This window comes from Taudactylus pleione, unplaced genomic scaffold, assembly GCF_031769625.1.
Source record: "Taudactylus pleione unplaced genomic scaffold, aTauple2 ptg000934l, whole genome shotgun sequence".
NCBI classification, from domain to species: Eukaryota; Metazoa; Chordata; class Amphibia; order Anura; family Myobatrachidae; genus Taudactylus; species Taudactylus pleione.
Window position 1 is genome coordinate 1,669,497 of NW_028285335.1, and position 17,957 is coordinate 1,687,453.

General features: G+C 44.3%; 1 protein-coding gene across 3 annotated transcripts in view; it reads right to left on the reverse strand.

Moving 5' to 3' along the window:
- Positions 1–16,973, reverse strand: part of FOXP1 (forkhead box P1) — an 801,632-nt gene extending 784,659 nt beyond the window's left edge. For all 3 annotated transcript variants that reach the window (XM_088459772.1, XM_088459768.1, XM_088459769.1), the window contains exons 1-2: positions 16,527–16,973; positions 13,482–13,560 (exon numbers count right to left, since the gene is read on the reverse strand). The gene's annotated coding sequence lies outside the window, so the exon portion shown is untranslated. The remainder of the gene's footprint in view (positions 1–13,481; positions 13,561–16,526) is intronic.
- Between the last annotated feature and the right edge of the window lie 984 nt (positions 16,974–17,957).

The window sequence follows — 17,957 nt, forward strand, 5'->3', positions numbered from 1 at the left end:
AATGGTCTGAGGAACATGATAAAAAGAGTTCAAGGTGTTGGCTTGGCCTCCAAATTCCCCAGATCTCAATCCAATCGAAACATCTGTGGGATGTACTGGAAAAACAAGTCCGAACCATGGAGGTTCCACCTCGCAACTTACAGGACTGAAAGGATCTGCTTGTGGGCAGATCCTTTGCCTTATATTGGGAGATAGAGGGCACAGCGTAGGGAGGAGGAAAAGGGCACCCAGGACTGCATAGGGAGGAGGAAGAGTGCAGCATCCCTGGCCTGTCGGTCACCTCTCTCGGCGGATGCCAACCTGCGACAAGAGGCGAATCAGGCTGCTCTGCGCAGAACTCTTCATAAGGAATAAGAAGTCTTTCACTATTGTGAAAGACGTCTCCTTTCGTGTCGCCGGGACAGACCAATGAGTAATGGTGAAATCGCTTTCCCGCAACGCCGTGAAAAGCGGAGAGATTGGAGAAGCAAATTTTGCCTTTTGTATATAAAAAAGGAGCTTTTAAAGAGCCTCCCCCATTCTTTTTTTGGTTGCTTTTTCAACAAAATCGATGGGGTTTATTTTACTTGTAAATGTCCATCTATATAGCTAGTATGTCATCCGAATTATAATCATGCAACAGTGCGTCACTTTTTTTTTTTTCTTTTTTAAAAAGCCAAATAGGATCCCACAGATGCATCTGCATCTAGATGACATCTGCATCTGTACAAATCGGAATAATTGATTAATGTCTTAACCACCAGGATATCAGTAGCAGCACAATGCAGGGATTTATTATTTTAAGACAGTATCTCCCAGGGTGGATGTCCAAAATATCAACAAGCATACCGTACTTTTTACCATGATTGCAGCCTTTTTTCTTCCACCCAGTATTTTACTGCAATTGAGGAATCCTATAAGCCATCAAATTACCACAGTAATTAGAGATAGGTGACCATAATATAGTGTTCTTTCATTTGGGGGCCTTTCCAGCATCACTTAAATGGCCCTGTACACATGCGGAAATGCTAGTGTCCGCATATTTTATGTAACAGGCCATTCATTATTAAGGGTCCGATAGGGCCGCCTAATATTCAGCAAAATAGCGTTCCCGCTAGGCTGTTTTAGCGGGGAGCGGCGCCCTGCTCTCCTTCTGGAGGGCAAAAAGCACCCTGCTCTCCAGAAGGAGGGCAAAAAGCGCCCTGCCCTCACAGCCTGTGGGTGCCGTCTTCACCCGCGGGTCCCAGTGTCCCGCGTGTGGAGAAATGTGCGGTGACCCGGTCACCACCGGAGAATAGACGCCGGGCACATGCGCTCGGCATCTATTCTCCCTGTCTGCAGTGCTTGGGGGCTGCCCGGCGTGTCCGTAAGTGCCGGGCACGCCCCCAAATGACGAAAAGGGGACGCGTCTTATAGACACGCCCCCTTTTCAATGACCACGCCCCCTTTTCACACACGCGCACAAGGGTGCCCTCTCTAGCTCCGGCGCCCTGCCTGCCGCCGGAGCTACAGTGAACACTAGCAAACTCCAAAACCATACAAGTTTTTGGAGTTTGCCTCCGAGAACAAACGCCTATGGGAAGGGAGTCAAGGGTTGCCGAGAGGAATCAGATCCGGCACCTCCTCGCTGTGTACCCAGCGGCATTGCGCATAACTGACCTCAGGTCACGCAGAATTCCTCCAGTTATGAGTATCCTCTGCGGCAAGTTACTCTGATTATAAGTATCCCCCACGGAATTGCTCCGGTTATAAGTACCCCCCGAGGTGAGCTGGATACTTAATCACTGGAGGCCATATGGGAGTAATTGGGATCTATAGGAAAATATGGAATGGATTTTATCAATTCAGACAGTGACCCTGGACATGCAACAGTTTTTTCTACATCCCTGCACAGGGATGTAGTCACCATCCCGGGGGACGAGATGCCAGCACACAGAATCCTGCGATGGGTGAAAAGTTTTCACCGATGCAGTTCTCGCCCGTTTCCAAAATATCGCCCTAATCGATTGCAGGACGTTTTCGCCTAGGCGAAAACTCCATAGGCAAAAACAGGCGAAAAAGTTTCTCCACCAAAAGGCAGGAGAAAAGAATTGCAAAATCCCTATTTTTGAGTACAAAAAAAAATAAAAGAGGGGACTTGGTTCAGAAACCTTTGGGCCCCCTCCCCCCAATGACTAATTAGGCCAAAAATAATAATAATTTACTAAATACCCCCTAAAAAGCCATGTCATTTTTGGGATGGAAATGCAAAAAAGTGTTTGAAAATTGGGCTAAAGTACTGGGACAGGACAGGTGTTTTTAGGGTGGCCGAAGGCTACAGCAGGTGTATTTATAAAACACAAAATATTCTGCACTTTACAAACCCCAAAATATACTACATGTACCCCCAATTTATCTACAGCAATTATTTGTCATAAAAGAAATTGCTTAATATAATTTTTCCACAATTGTGCAATATGCATATAACAGCCCTTTAACTCCAAATAAGATCCCTCATTACTTTTTATTATGGCTAATAATACACTTCTATATTAATTCCCCGGGTGAGTTAGGGGGGGTACAATCTGATTTCCTCCCCAAAACACTGACCTTTTCGCCAGTTCCGCTATTAACTGCATTCGCCCATATGCGTTTTCGCCTGTTTTACAATTGAATAGGGCGAAAAGCGGGTGCGCACACTGAGTAAGCAGGTGAAAACTTTACCTCAAAACACGCGAATGAGGCAAAAACATGTCGCTTATCGCCAATCGCGGCTTTTCGCCTCTAATTTAATTGGGCCCTTGGGGTCAGGCACTAGGGGGAGGGCAAGGGTCAGGCTGCGTGGGGGAGGGTTAGGATCAGGTTGCGGGATAGGTGGATTAGGATTAGGGGGAGGGTTAGGCGTCGGGATTCTGACTGTCGGGATGTCGCTGTCAGAATTCTGACCTCCGGCATCCCGTACCCAACCCCTGCATGATGCTGACTAATATTGACCAACATTATAGGCTCCTACAATGGGCTGGCATTACATCTGGCACCCATATGAATAAAAGCAACCTCCATGATCACAAAAAGAGTCAGTAGCTTTAGTTCTGAAAAGCACCCTGAAATATTTTCGTATCATTTATTTGGAAAGGTTATAAATAACTTATCTATATAAAGCAATTTTAAAACAGGGACGATCAGTTCGGTTTTGTCTTGGATCTTCCCGCCAGGTGCAGATCTTAGAATGAGGCAAAACGTCATCTTTCACGGACATCTTGGCACAAATGTCCGTGAATGATGAGGTGTTGTCCATGAAAGATGACGTTGTGCCTGGTTCGGAGACCCGAACTTGGCGGGAAGATCGGAGCCAAAACCGAACCGCTCATCTCTACTTTAACATTTCGGTCTAGGAGTCCTTTGTGGTTAGTGTATACTGATGGACTTCATCTTGCCTTAAGGCCCCCACACATCAGCGATCGATTGTGGCAATTCTGCAATTTGCAATCAATTGAGTATAAAAATCTGCAATGTATGGGCTTCACAGATCGCAGATTGCAACCAAAAAGTGTTAGGAATTTTGAAATCAGATTATCCAACATGTTGGATATCACAGATGGATTGGGGCTGTAGATTGCTAGTGTATGGAGATGATCAGCAGATTTGCAGACCGCTACTAGTAAAATGATGGAGCCTTTCAAGATTGGCAGATCTGTGTTTGTTGAAAATGATCTGCAAATCACAGAAAAAGATCTGTAATGTATGGGTGCAGATTGCTAGATTGGGAAATCATAAAATCGGGCAATAAATCTTCAATTGTGGTTTTCAGATTGCGGATATATGGGGACCTTTAGTCACAGTAATAAGCGCTCGTACACGCCGGGTACGAGTACTAAAATAAATACAAGCTTTCACTGTAATTACCATTAGGTAAACCTAGATGGGTGCCTAGGGCACGAGTGGTTAAGCAGTGCCTTAGAATACTGAATGTATGGCATGTCGTCACTCATCCAGTGATTTTTGTGCCCCCACGCAAAGTGCAGGCTGCTGACATGAAGGAGAAGCAGCCAAGAATTTCTTATAAATGAAGCCGTTAGTTGCCATATCTCCATGTCAGAGTTACATTGGGAGAGTGGTGCTTGGCTGTAATGCCAAGGATGCTTTTGTGACCAGCTCAGAAGCAGCTGGGAAGGGCCTGACACTTATGATTGTGGGGGAATTAGGAGGCACAATATGGCTTCCCCTAGTATTGGGTTGCATCAGTAAACGGTTTCACACTGTGCACTGACCACATTGGGGTTGACCTATGACCTTACACACATACCGGTGGTGGTCATCGGTCTACTCTATTCCCGCCCTTACAGATTGGTCAGGAGGGGCCATGCTTGGTGCAGCAGTCGTAAAACTTGGTCAAAGCTGAACAAATTTACTGACCAAATCTGCCTGTGAGCACCCATCTTACCTCAAAATGACACACACACACAATCATTTCAGGTTTGCCTGGATTAGGGATGCACAGAATACAAAATTCTGGGCCTGACTCAGAGCCGGACGCCATTTGCGCTCGCTCGTTCAGAAAAAGGGGCCGGCTATTTAAATTGAGCGCTCGCTCTTTGCGGTCTGTTGACGCCTCTATGTCTGAGCGAGCGAACGAAGCATGCGCTCGCTATTTTAGTAAAGACGCCCCCTGGCCGTTCGCATCATACGTCATCTCTGCTATTTATTAGATTAATCGAGTACATCGTAAGGCGTCTGAACTGCTCGCAGTGCTTGTGGTTGGATTTTCCTACCGCAATCATGCGAACAGTTCAGGCTAAGAGACAACAAAGTGACGTGGTCGATGACGCTGCTTTGTTAATTATGCACACAGTTAAAACGCCCGTTTTGACCGTTTGGCACGCCTGTGTTCGGATCACCACTCCCTGTTTTCAAGCACCTCCCCCTGTTACCACCCACAAACGCCTCATCCTGTCACTCAAATTAGCAGGCACTCGCTATTTTGCGAGCACACGATTTCCGACCGCACTGACTGGTTGGCGCATGCGCATTACGACCCATACGCATGCGCAGATGTGCGAACATCGCTCGGAGCGAACGAGCGGCCGCTTACGAGCGGCTCTGAATCAGGCCCTCTGTCAGGAATTCAGCCAAATCTTAAACTGCGTACACACTACACGATGTGCTCACGATGCGATATTTCCCTTGAACTCTCCCTGGCACTCCAGGACACGATACAAAAAAAGTGTCCAATCTGACCAACGACCTATTGTGCATCCTTAACGATTTCCAGTGCGTCGTGTACGAGATTGGCAGATCTTGCTTGCTGTAGGCAAGATCTGAAGATGCGATGTACGACCCGCGAGTACGTGCATCGGCATCGAGAGTGGACACTCACGATTTGGTCATATTTATATGTTCCCTTGCGTCGAAATTGGGAGAATTGTGTAATATATCGTCTAGTGTGTACTCACCTTTAGAGACTTTAGAAAACGTTCAGACAGAAGCTTAGGAGTCAATCAACCATATTCTGTTTACCCTACAGTCTTCATGTGCAGACTTGTTGTTTCAAGAACGTACAATAAATGTAATAATTTAGACCCACCCTATTATATTTCACATGTGAAGAGTTTTGATCTATGGCCCGAGTCATTACGGATCGCAACTGCGATGGCAATAGCGATTACGCACGCAGTCTCAGTGCGACAGTATGCTAATCCATTGTGATCGCTAAGCCGTCGCAGCACTACATAAGGACGCCCACCTTACCTTACACACATCCGTAATGTTTATCAAAACTGCAAAACCATCGGTAACATCGAGTACCATCGCAGCCTCACACACACTGGCACAAACTCTGACCTTACTCAGAAACTGCTAACCTCATCACACGCTATGTGTCCGCAGGCATCGCAATGGATAATTTATGCACGCCCATTCAACGGCGTTCTAACACACTGGCACACCTGCGTTTCACCGACCCCCCCCTCCGTCAATTACTCTGCGATGGGTCTGCGTAGTCACTGCGATCACACTCCCGATCGCAGTGGCTGGTTCATGCATGCGCAAAACGCAACAAACTCTCCCATGCAACCCTTCTGGACACGTATACATAGGCCTGATTCAGAGATGTACGTAAACCCAATGGTTTGCGTTCATCTTCGATAATGGGTTGACCGGGCATGGGCTGGGGCCGCAGTCCGCATGTGCCACTACGCAGCTGTTTGGGGGTCGGGGATGGTGCAGAGATGGCCTGCGTCCCAGGAAACGGGGGCAGAGAGGTTCCAGTGGCCATTCTGAGATGGCCAAAGGTTGCCCCATGGTGATCTTCTGCTGCATCCTCGAGCGAAGCAGCGGATCCCAGAAGCAGTCAGGTGGCGCCTATTTAGACAAGACGCCGCCTGTGGCATTAGCATATGCTAGCATCGCTGCGCAGCTATGCTAACAGCGTACAACTGTGAATCATGCCTATAATCCAGTGTTTCCTTTGGAACTGCTACAGAATAGGGATCACCTATCCCTATGGGAGGTATTCAATTGTTACACCACTGTACGCGCCCAACAGGAGCTATTCAATTGTTTCTCCTGTCGGGCGCAATCAGCTGCCGGCGCACCATTTCAGCTGGGGTGCGAGCTGAAATGGGCGAAAAGTAACGTTTGGGCGCCCAAACATCACTTTTTGCGGTCGCGCCCAGCAATTTGGTCGTGGGTAGCTGCTTTACGCGGCTAAACCCGACCACTTCGGCCGCGATCAGCGCGGAAAACTGTCACAATCGAATATCGCCCTGCGTTCTCCCGTCACTTTAGACGGGAGATCGGGCGCGCTATAACAATTGAATACCGCCCATTATATTACACATCACAGTAAAAAAAAAAAAAAAAAAAGTGATAACAATATCATTGTTAAACATCATAGCGGCTGATTACAGCAACCACTTAGCGTAACGCAAGTTCACTTCTATTAAAGCATGGTCCAAACAACAATGGCAGAGAAAGAGAGATATCTCAGACTCATACCAGTAACACACACAAAGGGTGGCGCCACCAACCCCAGGAGGGTGAATTCTGCCTCTCAGTGTACTGAAGGGGAGCAAACCTCACCAGTGCAGACAGGTGGCTATTGGACTGACGTTCTTTCCCGCCAACCGCTCATAATGCAGACAAAATTGAAACAAAACGGTAGAAGAGGCGAAATTCAGGAAACAAATACCCCTTTTACACCGGAGCTAAAACCCGGGTTATTGCAGGGTTAACCCGGGCAACTCCTTGGTGTAAAAGGGGTGAGGGTTGGATCGCCGGGTCGAGTGCCCCGGCAATCCAACCCAGGTAAATAGTAGGGTTTAACACGGGAGTAACCCGTGAAACCCTGCTGTGTGTACGGCGCACTGCGGGTCTTGATGACCTGCAGTGCGCCGCAAGCCGGCCAATTGGTCCGGCTTCAGTGGCACTTGGAGATGACGTCATCTCCAAGCGTTCACTTTCACGCCGGAAATGCTGGGTCTATGCAGACCCGACTGCGGTATGAGCGGCGCCGACTCGGGATATTCCCGAGTCGGCGCCAGCTAAATTCCGGGTCTGATCCGGATAGGAACCCTGTTCCAACTCCGGGTCAGACCCGGAATTTTGGTGGAAAAGGGGTATAAGAGGTTGAACTACAGCCATCTACCCACTATATAAATACAAGCAGGGCTGTCGCTACCATTAGACAGCTGCCTTAGGGCGCCGGCACCAGAGGGGGCAGCACTGAGGCTCCCAGCACAGTAATAATCATGTCTTTGAAAGCGGCCATCCTTATTTTAGTGGATACTGGCAGTGACCACGTTTTGCCAGATGCTGTCTGGCCGAGACTGCAGACATGTCACAGTCTGGCATGTTTGGTGCAGGCGGCAGCAGCAGTACCGGATGCCTGCCCCCTTCCCTCTCTGCATGGTGGCTGTTCCCTCCCCCGGGAACAGCCACTAATGTGGGATACAGGTAACAGGATGGGAGGAAGTGGCACAGAGGAGCCGGGAGACAATTGACCGAATGGGGGGGGGGGGGGGGGACACACGGACAGAGGAGCTGGGATACAGGTTACGGAATGGGGCGAGGCGGCAAAGAGGAGCTGGGACACAGGTGATGGGGTTACGGGCTAAAATTTTGCCTAGGGAACCTAGAAACCTTGCACCGGCCCTGCTAACAAGAGACACACTCAAAATCCATGGCCTTGCAGCTATAGGACAGTCAAAACTATCACCACACATCCACCACAAAATGGGAAGCACAATGTTAAAATGTCATTTAGCACACTTCCTTGGGGTTTAAACCATGGGGATTAAAGGCTTACATCAGTCTTCCGTTATTCTAATTCTGTAATACAAAAAAAAAGTATGCTGTAATTTAGTGTAACTATTGTGTGCAGTTTGATCTCGATTCAAATCCCTAATCTGAGCCATATGCAAACTTCAAATTTTGTATACTTAAGCACGCCTAAGTATTTATATCTTTAAACAAGAACTTTTCAATACATTTTATTGAGTTACAGATCACTAAGTTTATACAACATAGGTCATAAATAGATAATTATATATTCTAGAACAGGAGGTTCTCAAACTCGGCCCTCAGGACCCCACACAGGTAAAATTTTCCAGGTCACCCATTAAGCGTACAGGTGTATTCATTACTCACTGATACATTTTAAAAGATCCACAGGTGGAGCTAATTATATCACTTGCGATTCTGTGAGGAGACCTGGAAAACATGTACTGTTTGGGGTCCTGAGGACGAGTTTGAGAACCTGTGTTCTAGAAGTTGTGATTTTGTTCCATATAGTTAGCAATAAAGTAACTGTCACTATTCCCATAACAAAAGAACTGTGTAATGATGAGTAGTTACAGCAATACTTTACTACTATTATAACAATATAGGTATAATTTAGACATGTTACAACTGTTTTGAGTGGGTCTGGGATGTGTGTGCTTTAGAAACTTAAAATGTGTAAAATGTCTAATGAAAACCAGAAAAGAATGTGAATTTAGAGGGATGCTTATTTATATTTATGTTTATTTTATACACAAGTATTTGTTATATCTGTGTTATGCCTGAGAGTCGCAGTGTTCTCCGATGGTGAACGGGGTGAGAGTTGTATAGGTTATTGTTTTGGGTGTGATTAAAGGGGTGTAGGTTGCTGACACACACACACACACACACAGGGGACCTCATTCAGACCCGGTCGCAAGCGTTGCGCGCTCGCAACCGGGTCGATGTTTTGGTCGTGCGCACGCGCAGCGGCCGCACTGCAAATGCGCAAGCCCCAGAGCGAGAGAGAGAAACTCTCTCGCTCCGGAGCTCACTACAAAAGGACAGGCTGTCGATGTTGATCGACAGCTCGGCCCGTTTTGTAGGCGGGGCGGGGGGGTGGTTTCACAAACGGAGGCGTTCCTTAAGGAACGCCTACCGTTTTGTGGGCGGCCGCACTGACATCAGCAGTGATGTCAGTGGGAAGCTTCCTGCTCGATCAGAGCAGGAAGCTCCCTGGGGCTTGCGGTTGCCGAGACCCAACCTTAGGGCCTTGACGCAAGCCCCGATGGTCGCTATGGTCTTGACCATCGCGAGCATCAACCTGGTCGGTCGCTAAGCTGTGGGTGGTAACCCACAGCTTAGCTAGCGACCAGGAGGCCGCACTAGAAAAAGCAAGTGGCCGCCCTCATTCAGAGCGAGCGGTCGCTTCTTGCGACCGCCTCTGAATGAGGGCGAGGATCCCTTACCAGAAGACAGATCCCATGGCTGCACAGTGAACTTATAACAACGGCCAGCTAGACCAGGTATGTATGGAGGGTACTCCCTAAAGGAGCAACCTGTTTAGATTCCTAGTATAAGGAACTCAAAATCACCCCCATAATCTGTAGCATATGATCATGGACTTAACTAGTATTTACAAATTATTAATAAAATAAGCAGCGTGCATAGTGCAAATGTGAACGGACCTTTATATCCTTCTGACTGGAGTACAGGAACATCGAAATCAGAGATAACTGACGAAAAGCTGGTTCTATAACAATAAATTAACTGAACCTAGATTAGTCATTTGGAAAATCTTTTCTAAATGTGGATTTACACAAATAGCTTAATAGAGCACTACAAGGACTTACCTTAGATCAGTCATTCCCAAACTTGGTCCTCAAGGAAACCTAACAGTCCAGGTTTTCAGGATATCCACTTAAGCACAGGGAGATTAATTAGTACCTCAGTTAGTTTTATTATACCATCTATGCATAAGAATGGTTATCATTTAAACGTGAATGGTTAGGGTGCCTTGAGGACCTAGTTTGGGAACCCCTGCCTTAGAACCATGTGCGATGTATAAAATCACAAGTACAACTACCGTGTAACTTTAGGATGATGATGGTGATAGTACTCTTGGGGACTTGCAGTATCTTTATATTTTGCAATGTAAATGTACAGGCTTGCTAATGACTGTAATGTACAGTGACCTTTTTATAACACGCTGGCAACGCTGAGACTTTTCAAGGCACAGTATCTCTTTCCCATTGAGCTTACAATCTAATATTAGACCCCCTGTGACACAGGGAGCGATGTAACCTAGCCAAGGAGCCATAAATGGCATTTGAACTGGGGTGATAGCATGTTTACGTGTATCAGTATAATAGAGCCAGCATCCTACCCCTCCACCCCATACCTATAAATCAGAGGTGCTAAAGATCTTATCAGTTATAATCAACTGTGCCATAAAATTCCCTGTGTTCCATAGAACATCATGCCCCCTTCCATTGGTAAATACATTGCTACCTCTTTAAAACACTCTCACTTACCATCAGGTGTATTCAGTGCAGAAGAGGCAATTTAAACGTATTAAACTCATTATCTTTCACCCTCTGTATAATGCCACCCAGTATTGGCCTGTGTTTTTAACAGGGGGTAGTAAAAGGGAGCTCTGTAATGTAAACCGTATATAGTAAAAAGACTACAACAAGAAAATGTCAGAGTTACATTTATATTTAAAGGACATGATCCACATTTCCACCCGTTGACTGCTATTTACTACCTGAACTAGAATAATATGGAATAAAAGTGTTAGTATTGCGTAGAATACAGATGGCGATTCCTATAATACTTTCAAGCCATATAAATACATAAAAAAATATTTGAAGGTAAATCCTATTTTGCAGTATACCATTCAAATTCAGGACGGCGTGACAAAGAAGAAAAAAAAAAAAAAAACATCTGTTGGATTCTTTTACATAAAAAAGTACAAATTGGGAGGGGTTTTTTTTTGTATTTTTGATTTTTTTGGAAAGCTGCTTAACTAATGTACATCTAAAAAGAGCATCTAGTGAAATGCGATGGGTCTGTGTTCCGCTCTCTGGCTGACACATCAGCCACCAAACTGCCAGGCAATACTGTGCAGAAAAACTGAAGACTATAAATGACTTTATGTTCTTCTCTTAATTCAGTGTCCAGTGAAATGTGCATTAAACATTAAGATATACTGAAATTTCAGTCCACTGTATAATTTTTACTCTCTAATTACTAGAAGCATTGACACTGGAGAAACATAGCAGAAATAGTCCTGTATATTCTCCCCCCCACCCCAAAAAAAATAAAAAATCTGTATCTGAGCAAGTAGGTTGGTTCAGCTTTTAAACACAAAATGAGCCATAAGTGCCACAGAGAGGTAGCGAGCCAATAAACCAAACTAAATCTGTGCACTATCTTCTGAAGACCTAGAACACCAATCCCTTGAAGGTACAGTAAAATCTCAGTAATTTAAGATTATTACAAAAGAGCAAAGGGCAAGGCAGGCTTTTTAGAACCCTCATCTCGACACTTAACGTTCTTCATGACGGGGGTTAAATGAGTTTCTACAGCGCAAGTACTTAAAGTAGCTTATATCATAAACAAAATCTATGGCACTGCTTGACAGCCACTAATATATTTCAACCATATTTAAGTAAAACTATAAAAGTTTAAGTATACAGAGTGGTGCAATCACGCCCCGAAAATATAATGAATTACCTGATGTGAAGGAACAGACAGTGATACCTGGAAATCAAGAGCTGTGCTTGCAAACAAGAGGTAATATTATATATTACATACATACACACACAATAAAAAATGTTTTTATATATATATATATATATATATATATATATATATATATATATATATACACATACATACATACATACACACACATTTACAAAGTCACGATTATACACACATTTACAAAGTCACGATTATATAGGTCAGCATTTTTCATTGCACATCTCTCAAAAGATATGCAAAGTACTGAATTATACAGGTCATACTAAAATGCAATAGCCAATATCATTTATTAGCTGTAACTATGGATTGACATTATACAATATATACAACGGTTTCATTTTTTTAAATGTATATTACTGCAGCACAGTGTTCCAAAAGCACTGCAATTATTTTTTGCAAGAAAACAGAGCTTTGCTTCAGGGGAATTATGAAAACATCACATATTAATTTATCCATTAATTCCTGATTTTTTTTTTTTATTTATTTTGTTTTAAAGATAACACATTCAAATCTCATTAACAATTTTTGAAACATTTTTATTGCTTAACAAACCAAACACGATAATTACTGAGCAGGTAACGGTAGATTTTGAAGATTTTTTTTTTTTTTTTTTTTTTTTTTAAAACAACCTCAGTATTTAAAAATAACAAAACCACTTGGAATAATAAAAAAAGTAGAATTTCTTAATAAAACAATGTCATGAGATAATTTGTCAGTAATTTTCTATAGTATACATGAGTTATATGTGGATTATTTTCCATCATACTCCAAGACTACATACCTGTACATCTCTCGTTGTATACCTCTGTTTTGTGCCCTGCTAAATAAGTTAAGCAAAGTGGCAATTGACTTATAGTTCTTCCAGCTGAACACCAAATTTATTTGATTTTATTTTTTAAACCAGGATAAACTTTGAATTGCTTGAGAGCTCTGATTTTTCAAATTAACTGTGTCTGAATAGCAAAAATCTATGTTTAATAACTCCATCTGTGCTCAGAATTCTGCACCTTTGGTTTCACAACAAAGACTAGCATTTGTAATAGTCCATTTCTGCATAAGTGAACCTGTAGACTTGCTAACCCAGAGCCGGCAGCCAGCCTGTACTTGACAACAGCTCAGTAGAAGCTGTGTTTGATCTCCACTGCACTCCTTAATCTAGGTTGTCAAGGTTCACTTGTTGAAGGCTGTTTACTTATTCTCCCCCCCACCCCACCACTCCCCAACCAAAAAAGATTTTTTTTCTCTCTCTCTCACTCAGACAATGACTAATCTGGAGACTACAGAAAGAAAAGAGAATGCTTCAACAGCAATATATTAAATACACAATACTTCTCCTTTGTGACTTACTTGGCATCTCACACATTTTAGGGAAACCGAGTTTTTGCCAAAAAAAAAAGTGTAATTAAAAAAAGCAATAGACATATGGTGCTAAATTTAAAAAAAAAATAAAAAAATATATTATATATATATACACACACATACGCACAATAAATACACACCTGGTTGAGGTCTGTTTGACTTGATTTCAAAACCTTAATGTTTGATTATATTTTCCCCTCCATCATTTACAACCGGAGACTGAAGAAAAGAAAGAAAAATACAATGTCACTTGTTACACGGAAACTGATAAGTCTCTCTCTTCTCCAATTGTGCAAATAATAAGGTATACCAAATGTCATACCTTTAAAATAAAATGTAAAGGTGCAAACCATCTGTACTTTACAGATCTGAGGTATACTAAACCCAAACTACCACAGTAAGTGTGTACACTATCCCGACAACAGCATGCACACAATCTACCTGTGTAAAGTTTGTAGGTACAGGCTAACATTTAGACACACACACAATATTATATATATATATATATATATATATATATATATATATATATCTCATACATACATGCGCATACACACATATATAGCTAGCAACCCACAACTATTTCATATATGGATTTGACAAAGACTGCAAGATTTCCATAATTTGAATAAGGAGTATAATGATATTTATTTTAGTACCAGGCTCATTTTATTTTCTGCTTTCAGAGATATTTTTGGGAAAAAAATGGTTTTGGGCATCCTTATTAGATTAAAAAAAAAAGGATCATCATGTCAGATGGTTTAAAGCCTCAGCGTTTATAATTTATAATCATCTTACAGATGGTATTTGTAGAAAAAGACTTGGAAATTATTATACCAGCAATTACAAGGGAAGGAAGGCTGTCAACTTCCACTGGCATTTGGAATAAACTTTGCTCAGGATTTTTTTTTTTCCTCTTTTTTTTCTTCTCCAAAATAAATTTTATTTTAGGCAATAATTTATCTGCTTATTTTTCCCCCCCATACATTTTTATTCTGCAATGTGTTCAAAAACCTGTCTGATCTTGCCTTAACATGCACAGATAAATGAATGAATGGATACAATGTATCAGAGCATATGCATGATTTTATTTCTCATGTAACACTAAACATAGTGCAGAATTTAAGTATATTTGTTTATACATAAGTGTCAAATAATTTTGCCACAGTCACGCATCATAATAACATTAATTAACAATCATCATTAGGAACAGAACAGGAAAAAATAGAAGTATGAATAAAGCCTAGTCTGTGGCCGACAGGAATAACATAAGTTACCAAAATGATGTGACTTGGAGTGGCTATCTTTGCATTAAATGTAATCACTTCACGGTAAGAGATTTAAATAAAGATTTGGGACAACTGCAAGAATCTGAGTATTCCTAATAAGTGTATAACTGGTGTCACCGGAAATCATGGGGACTGGTTTGTTCCTGAAACTTTACCCAACATTAGGGACCAGCTAGTAGTTCTTACTCAAATTCTGTTTCTAATGACAAGCATCCACCAGAAAATATGAAACATTCAAATCGTACCCCCCCATCCCCCAGTACTTAATTCATTGATATAATTTTGCTACTTTATCTTTCCTGCTAATAACATCAAAGAGATAAAATGAGCCATAAGCCAAGTGAGAAACTAGATGTTCACTGTTTTTACCCTGAAAGCAATATAAAAGTGGAGTTCCCCATCTTCCTTAATCACCTGCAAAAGTACCCAAGCAGGATTAGACTGGGTGAGCCAGGGGACAGTAGTGGACAGGTTCCAAATACACATCAGCAGTAGTATACTCCACTAACACAAGTACTTGGAAGACCTAAATAATCCAGAGTAGAGAAGGGACCAGCATATACATGTGCAGCTACTGGCACAACACACTTCCATATCAAAGTTGCTGCAATTACACTTAGTTTTTAATAATCCTGCACACCTATTACCACTTCAACAAGAAGATAACAAGAGTAGGGTAATTATAGGGCAACTGGCTGCACCATACTCCAGTAACAGGTACCTGGAAGTGCATAGGTCAGCATATAGATGATGACAGCCATTGTGAGAGTACTTCCATAACAAAGTTACTGGAGTTACAGTAGCTTTATAATACTGCCCTACTAGGGTACCACTTCATTTGCAGAACACAAAGGACATAGGGGTAACAGAACTAGGATGCTTATAGGGGCAGCTGGCTGCACCAATACTCCAGTAACAGGCACCCAAGTACCTAGAAGGGCAGCTACTGGCAGAACACACTTCCAAAGTTACTGGAGTAAAGTGTTTTATAATACGGCCCTACTAAATTAACACTTCATATATATTAAGAATATTCTAAGGACATGGGGGGGGTAACAGTTCTAGGGTAGTTTAGGGCAGCTGGCCTGGCTGTACCATACTCCAGTAACAGGTGTCTTCAAGTGCAGGAACCAGGATACAGATAGGCAGATACTGGCAGGGCACTTCCATAGCAAAGTTACTGGAGTTGCCAATAGTTTTATATATAATACTGCACACCTAAGTTATCACTTTATTTGCAGAGTGCTCTAAGGACTAGAGGGTAACAGATCTAAGGTAGTTCTAGGACATCTGGCAGCACCATACTCCAGTAACAGGTATCTGCAAGTGCAGGGACCAGAATACAACATGGGCAAAGTTACTGGAGTGACACAGTTCTATATTACAGTTGCACACCTAGGCTCCCACTTCATGTGCAGGATGCTCTAAGGACCAGGGAGGGGGGTAACAGTAATCTACTTCCATTACCAGTGACACCAGTCATTAGAGTACTGAGGAGAGTTAGAGCATCTCCCAGCAGCAGCAATATAGTTGCAGAACATCCAGTGTCAGCAGCTGGTACAGGACGTGGAGAGAGACAGTGCTTGGGGGGGATCCTCATGTACTAAACTTTCGCCTAGTGAAGTTGGAGCAAAACTAGTTGCAGAAGCCGTCACAGCATCACAGTAGCCATGGGAACAAGTCACAATGGAGTCACAAAAAGTACTTTAGAGGGGGCAGGAAGGCTGGCACACCCAGCAGTGCCCAGAGGAGAGTGGGGCAAGGAAGGGGACAAGGAGGCAAAAAAAAAAAAAAAAAGTTTGCAGAAGAAAAAAGTGACTAATTGCAAATTAAAAAAGAAAAAAAAAGGTGGGGAGCGAGAGACAGTGTTCCGGGCTGGAAAGTGCAAACACTCACCCGCAGCGGCGGCGGCAGCGCTCTCCCGGCGCACGGAGCAGCGGCTGTTGTGCATTTATTATCCCTGCGCTGGAAAGTGCAACACATGCGATCCCGAGTGCAGCGGCCGCACACACACAATAAATAACAATAGATCCCTCCGCCCCGGGCTCTCTCTGGCTGCTGCTGCCGGCTGCAGGACGCACACTGGCTGGCGGCTCCCTCCCGGGCGCTGAGATGGCTGGGGCGCACCGGGGAACCCTCTCCAAGGACGCAGCGTGGCCGGCTCCTCTCCCTGCTGTGCTGGTCTGTGTCCTCCCCTCTCCTCCTCTCTTTTCTCCCGGGCTGCCCTGCTTTCCTCCCTCACAGCTCTCAGGCACTATTTTCTCTCCCACCAACCACCCCCCCCTTTCTTCCTCTTCTCCTTCTCCCACTTTGCGAGTGGTGCCCACGCTGCTGGCCCCGGCGGATGGAGCTGTTGTTGTTTTTTGCAGTGGTGAGTCCCTGACGTCACATCCACCTGCTGGGTAAACAACAAGAGACAGGGGCAGCAGAGGGGAGAGGGAACAGGCACAGGCACACACACAAAAAAAGAAGGAGGCTGGAAAAGAAGAAGGGGAAGGGGGGAAAAGAAGAAGAGAGGAGGGGGGGTGAGGAGGGTGGTTTTGGCCAGGAGAATGGGAGGTAAGGAGGAGTGCTGATGCACCAGAGTGGCAGGGGCACTGGGGCTGGGAACAGGGTGTTGGCACTAAGGGGGGTGGGGGGGGGATTTGCTGCTTCTCTGGTCCCTCCAGCTGGCCCAGGCGTATGGACACCTTGGAGTGCTGTAGAGTCCCCGGCTGCTGCAGAACCTCACATGCTGCCGGCTCGGGATCCCTCTTATGGCATCGTGAGCTGCTCCGTTGATTGACAGCCGGGCTCAGCAAGAGGTTCCGCGGCAGCTGGCAACTTTGCAGCACCAGGCTGACCGCAGGGCAAGTCCTTTTAGGTCGCACCAAGCAGCCTGCTCTCTGCGCCGGTGTATTATTATTGATTTATTATTATTATATTGGCTGATATTACACCCCCATCGAGTTACTTTAGTGCTGGAAGTGACACTTTTTGGCTGGGTACCCTCACAAAAACTCACTCCAGGATCTGGGCGTAGAAAGCAACATAGGGGGAACAGGAGAGGTGGTAGTGACACTGGGAGAAAGCAGCCCCCCTCCTCCCCCCCTTCCCTGTTTTTACTCCATTCCCCCTTTTCTTTCAAGTCGCCACTGAGAAAGAAAAAAAAAAAAAAAAAAATTGCAGAGTTCAGGAGGTGAAAGTTCATTCATGGGACAACACCCCTCCGGCCCCCTCTCTGGACTTTGCAGCGAGAGGCAGCTGAAGCCCAAGGGAATCCCTCGTCAGCCCCTCTGTGCTCATTGTGGGGGACCCCTGGCCTCACCTTATGTCTATTTTACTTTT